This window comes from Fringilla coelebs (assembly GCF_963513975.1).
Source record: "Fringilla coelebs genome assembly, chromosome: 4".
Taxonomy (NCBI): Eukaryota; Metazoa; Chordata; class Aves; order Passeriformes; family Fringillidae; genus Fringilla; species Fringilla coelebs.
This window is the reverse complement of record NC_140032.1, coordinates 38,299,274-38,306,236: the sequence shown is the minus strand read 5'-3', so window position 1 is coordinate 38,306,236 and position 6,963 is coordinate 38,299,274.

Sequence of the window (6,963 nt, the reverse complement as noted above, 5' to 3'; positions counted from 1 at the left end):
CCAAGTCCCCAGTGTCATTTCCCCTCAAGACACATAATGAAACATTCATTTCAGGTACCTACACTTAGTTCTCCTTTCCTATTCTAACAAGAAGAGGGATGTTAACAGAACAGTGAAGTATCTTTATCCTCCTTTCCAATACTTAGTGTTCATAATTAAATAGCTGTGGGAAGACAGGGACAATATCTGTCACATATTGCACCTCAACCTTTCAGGATTCAGCACTTCCATTTACCCTTTCTGAACACACATGCATTGCCAGAAAAACTCCAATGAGCTACTCCACATCAACTAAGAAAATGTTTGTAATTATCTAATAAACAGGCTAGTGGATCATTTTGGATAATTTTCTTCAAAAGCATTGCCCAGATCATCACAAAGTACATATTATTACAAAACCAGTTTAACTTCATATACAGGACATATAACTCTAAATATTTAGGCAGATTTTTACAGCATTATTAAGAGAGACTAACAGCACTGACAGCAGGTCCAAACCCTGTATTTTTAGCAATCTGCTGAACTGCACATAATACAACATGTGTTTCTACACAGCTACACTGGTTTGGAAGCTGCAGCTCTGCAAGTACCTGCTATTCAGGTGTTTATAGGATTTGTGCTTTTTTTTAAAAAAGCCTTAAAAGATGTCAAGTGTAAAGGAATAACTATAAAAGATTGATTAAATATACCTGGAAAATAGGTTTCTAGCATCATGCAGTAAAGGCTACTCTTTGTAAAGGGATGGTTATCAGAGGCCCTAAATGCTAGAGGAACATATAATTTGTTTTGACAAAAATGTAATGCTTTGAAAGAACAAGAAGGAAATGTAATCCAAGCTGTGCAAGCTCCTACAAAATAATTCTGTACAGCAGTGTACATCCTCAGGCTTAAATATAAAATTCTACATACAGAGGACAATGAAAATTGTGTTTGGCTGTACAGAAATTCTACAGTCTGGAGGCCTTTGCCTTTAATTTTCACACACTGTCAATGTGATCTTTCAATACAGAGATCAAACCAATCATAAGTGAAGCCTCCATTTGCCTTTGAACAATAAAATAAAGGCTACTCATACCTTCTTTGCCATGGAGATATTTGAAATCAAGCTTATACTGGTTTTGACCTAATATGGTGTTTCCTGCCTCCAACTTTTTAAGTTATTTATACTCACAGAATAATGTATTGCATACAAGAGAAAGACACATGTACCAGTTCTTACTTAATGCTCTTCATGAAAAGCATCTAAGGAATTTTATAAAAGTTAGTGTTATACCTACTTATGGAGGGAAGATGGAGACATACAGGGCAATTAACTTTCCTATGGAGCCTCAGCCCATTCGTTGCATATCTAAGAACACAAACCAAGTGTCCCAAAGTCCTCTTGGGAGCTTTTCTGTCTCACAACTCTGAAAATTATGGCCAAACAATAGAAATCATAACTTCAAATTACCACAGAAAAGAGCCACGTTCTCAACATTGGGGAGCAGTTTAAGGTGGTTCTTTCTTTTCATGCCCAACTTGGAATAGGTGGGCTTATGTTACAGGCTATGTCTCTAAGCTTTCTTCCTTAGGCATAGTAGACATAAATAATGATATTTTTCAAATGAAAGTACATACACTAGTGCCAACCTTACTCCAGTTACTAGGGCAACAAGAACACACTCACAAAATGCATGAGCCAGATAAAATCAGCTCCTGTTTATACATGAGTTGCGACGATCAGCATTGGCAAAGAATTTAAAAACAGATGACTGGCACTGGGCTATTAAACCGACAGCATTAATTTTACTCTCTTTTTTCCCATATGCACTACATTTTACTTGCATCCTTTTGACTTCACTTCCTAGCAGAAAATTGTTCTAGCTTAAGTGTGGAAGTTATTATCATTCCTTCCTTCAGACTCAAGCATTCAAATAAATGAAACTTCAACAGTGTTTAGCATCAAGCAGCTTCCAGTCTCCAAGGCTAATAGAACTGCTAGGATTAAAAGTGGTAAGAACAGGCCTAACTATCTGGAATAATGTAGGCAAAATATCATGTCATTTTTATGTGAAGCAATTAGACTGTGAAAAAATAGTATCAAGACTTATATTGAACAAATCAAGGCTAAGTTATAGCATCATATCAAAGCTTTATTAAGCTAATCTTTGGAAAACAATTCTCAGAAGTTCATTCACTCTATCAATAACACTTTAGTCACAGCAGTTGCAGTTCTGTTGTAAACAACCTGCTAATTGTATTTCTCAGTCTGTATGGCGAGAGACATGCTAATGGATTTAAGCATGACATTACAACAGAAGAATCCCTCACAAGAAACAAAGCTCACAAACGACCTGATCTCTCCAGCTAAATCATAGCTGCCCCATGTACACACCCACAGCCACTTTGCTTCTTCCTGAGCTTGCATGGGAGAGGACAAAACCCACTGTCAGTACAAACAGTGCAGTAGTGTTCCATCATCTGCAAGATCAAGAGCTTGCATAACGGAAACAGTGCTTTAATTTGACAACATACAAGAAATAACACATTCATTATGATTTCTACAAGTGTCCCTGTAAATCACTGGTCTATAATCATTGATTCGTTGTATACCCCAATTTTGGCATAACTCTCAACATGCAATAAGACTTAACAACATTTAAATCAGGATTAACGTAGAAAGTTAGAGCAACATCTTGCAGACATATCTGAGCTTAACAAATTTCCCAAATTCACAATATTTATATTTTATTTGTATACATTTCATTTTAAAAGTAATATGCTATGGGAGCACAGTATTTCATTTCTATCTAAAGTAATTCTTAAATGCTCTTCATAAAAACATCAGATCCTTCAAGTGCTTTCAGTAAATTATATATGTATAATCATCTGATTTATTTTTGAAACTGTTCTTGGATAAGTAACATGTCTACAATTCATATGCCATGAAATTAATAAAGCTAGTAATAAAATACTCTGTTAACCAACACCAAAAGTTCATCCTTGTATTTTCATAAAACCAGATTAAATCTAAAGGGGAACACCATTGTATTAAGAATGCCATGAACGCCGCTGCCATCTATACAAATTAGTATTGAAGAAATTTGGCATTTGTTTCACTTTCATTTTGCAGTAATATTTTAGGCAACAGCTTTAGGAACCTCGCTGCTGGGATAATTATGCAGTTTATTGAATTGTCTTATTTTTTCCTTTTTGTGTATCTTTTCTCAAAGGAATACCTTTTTCTTCTGCTATGGTTCTCTAGCAAAAGTTAATTTGGTAAATTTAATGAAACAAGGCATTTTTGAACACTATGGTAAACATCCAAGAGACTGTTTTAAATAGTATTCAGAACAATTCTGCTTAAGCATATGAAAAAACTCCTAAGAAGATTCATTTCCACTAACTCAGTATGTAACTTCCTGAATACATCATAGATATATTCTGTATGTTCTATAATTTTACATTTGTCTCAGGTAAAAATAATTCTCTCCAAAATAGAAACCTAACTCTCCTGCTTAACTAACCTAAGAGCAGCTAACCTTCATTAAAAAAAGTCACTAAAGAAATAGGTCATATAGTGCTATACTACAACCAGTTTTTCTGTCAGCAGAAATCCATCTTGGTTATACAAATATTTCCTTTTTATGGTGAATATATTTATATTTGGTGAATATATTTAATTCCAGAAAGTCAAAAACATCAGTGCAAGCTTAGCATAATTCCCTAGTATCCAATTCAGTGACATTCAGGACTAAGAAGCAGTCTGTAGGCCCAAGGTTTTTTCAGTTTTTTCCACTCATGAAAACTGCAGAAGTCAGAAAAACTCAGAAACCACAATTCTAAAGTATATTGACACAATGGTGAAACCAGAATTTTACAGTCAAAGTCATTGTGCTTCTTCTGTTCTTATAAAGCTACACCCACTACTACTCTCATTACCCAGTCTCATTCAAACCCTTTTCTCTTCTTCAATAGCCTGTATCACCTCATGTGGTCAGCCTTCTGTCAAAGGCTATATCCCAAACAGGAACTGGCAGTCACCTTCCCAAGGCACAGCATAATAGCATCACAGCCCTCACAGTTCCTTTCAGGAGAGGAAATGAAATCTTGAAAACGGAAAGGAAAGCCTTACAAACACACTTGAAAGGAGACATGATCAAATAAAATGCAATTGAAAAAAAAAAAAAAAGAAAATTAGCAAGCTTAGTGATTACAATCAAATGGACCAGGATGAAATGAGGTGAAAAGGACCAAAACTAAACTCACAGATGTTGCAAAATCGGGGGGGGGGGGGGTGGTGGAACAAACACGAAGAAAGAACTTTGAGAGGAAGACATTAATGAAAGGGCACAGATAGTGAAGAAAAAGTAAAAAGATCTTCACTGAAGGGAAAACCATCAAAAGGCATGGTATGCCATGAAGTGCAGGGATATGGACCAAAGCTTGCCAAACAGATCCTCATTGATTGCATTTCCTTTCCTGAAAGGATCTCAAGTTGCCTCCTGTGTACACATATTGTGCTCAAAGCTCTCCTCAGAAAGAAGGCAGAACTTGGCCCTTGCAACTCTAAGGGGAATTGACAGGTACATAAGCTTCCAAGTTCTTTTAGTAATATAAATAAAGACTTGGGAGCTGCAAAAGTTAAAATTTGAGTCATAGGTTCCTACAGGGATTCACTGCATTAAGGTATTTGACAAACAATTTAATCATGGTGAGTAACATGCTCCACACATTCTGCACAAGCTCCTAGAGACATTTTTCAAATGTCCAAGGCTGTAGCTACTACACTAGAGCTAGAGATTACCTTTCCATCCTTTCTTCTTGACCTCTGTACCGTGTTAACACATTCTGTGCTCTGGTGAGAGCTAGAAATTACACCAGCTCCAGTTATACTCAGATTTTCTTTCCACCACAGAAACTACACACTCAGCAGCACAAAGTCCTATATCTTACTGCTTGCAGATGCAGTAATACTCAACAAACATTTCAATTATTTGACTACTCCAGAGCAATACCTGAAGATTGCTATACCAATAATGTGAATTTTGCTTTTAATTTATATTCAACTGATATACTGGAAGCCAATTTTCAGGGAAAACAAATAGAACAATTTCATGTTCAATAATATTTACTTCTCACTTTAAATTTATGATCACTTTTAGTTGGACTCCTAATAAAAATTGATTATATTTTATTATTTTTATTCAAGGTTTCCATTAAAACAACATGGAAATGGTCAGTTGCAATGTTTAAGCCTAGGCATATCAATGAGCAGGAAGAATCTTTAGCACACATGATAAATTCCATTGGCTGTAAGGACTTGAAGAAGAGGAACCAGCCCCCTGATGCTTCAAGAAAATAATTAAGACCATCCAAAAACAAAGAACAGGTAACAAAATGAGGGAGGAGAAAATTAACTAAGAAGAGAAACAGGAAAAAGAGGAAGGAAAGCAAGCAAGTATCCAGAACAGTAATGAAAATCTCACTTGGTGACTGTGAGAGAATTGCAAAGATTAAATAGAGGTGAAACAGAAAAACAGGCCTTAATCAGTTCAGTTCATCGTGAACTCCAAGACGTTTTTTTTTTCCTTCACCTTGCAAGGTCTTTTATTTTCTTCAACTTTAAGGCCTCCTGCACTGTTCTCTAGTTCAAAAAAACCCAAGTTTTTCCACATAATTAATTACTGCTACTCTCTTCTACCATATTTCTAAGTAGTTGTCTTATTTTTTTCCCAAAAGTGAGATTGTTGCCAAAACCTCTGGGAACACAGCTTCTTTGGCTTTCCCCTAAACCAAGACAAGCTCTGCCCCGAGAAATAACTCACACCTCTGACCTACTGAGTCTTGAAGAAAATGGAAGGTGTGGCTCACTCCAAACACTGGATTCATTTTGCTGAGTATTACAGGGACAAATATACTATTCATTTCCTTGTTGGTAAGCCCTGCCTCTCACCTTGGGGGAGAGATGGCAAGAAAGCACAGCCAAAGGACATTCAAAGGGATAAGGAGGTTGAAACATTTCTCCTGTTTTCTCTAGGCTCCCTCACAGCTTTTCTCTAAAAGCTTAATTAAAACCAGAATCCAGTTCAGCAAACAATTAAGTGCTTTCATCACATTATATGCCAGGTATGAATATTTCATAGAACAAAAAGCTTTGAGTATTTATTTACACCCTATTGTTCCTAAAGATTTGGGCACATGCAGACCGAAACATAATCCTGTAAACTCAATCTGTTTTCTGATGTACTGAAGATTGACTGTATTACATTTTAATCACAGAAAGAAAATAGACACAAAATTAAGAGCCTGTAAAAAAGATAGGCTTAAAATATTCTTTTATTCTTATAACTGTTTTAAAATATGTATCATCAGGAGACTGAATCCTTCTCTAGGTACCATCTTCAACACCTCTAACCAGCCAGACCAGATTCTTTATGGATGATTTTTCTTACCTGTACAGTAGAACTGCATTCCCCAGCCAACCTCAAAGAGCACTCCAGATACAAAGTACATACTTAGTACAATTACAATAAAGTAAAAGACCTACCACAGCCCCAATAAAAAAAAGAGAAAGTAAAGGCATGCCATTGTGAAGCCTATGTTTTAGATGTTTCTTTGTGAAAATCTTCCAGCTGTTTCCAAGGATGTACCTGTAGCCTTTACACATGGGCTGACATGAAAAAGCTTATACCCAAATCACTAATGCTGTGTTTACACAAGTCCAGAGATAGCTTTAAATAATTAGAAGAGCTGCTAAGGTATTACAGCTAGGAAAAAAAAAAAAGGTTTTTTTCTTTCCAAAGTCTTCCTAAACTATAAGGACAAAAGCCTCCATGAATGCTTTAATAAGGTCTCCAAAGTCTGTGATGGATACATTAAGAAAATCAAGAAAGTTTAGAGTGATTTAACGCTGAGCTACTGTCACTGTACAACTACTGGAAAACATTACCCCTCTAAAATGGACTCAATCCAGATAACAGT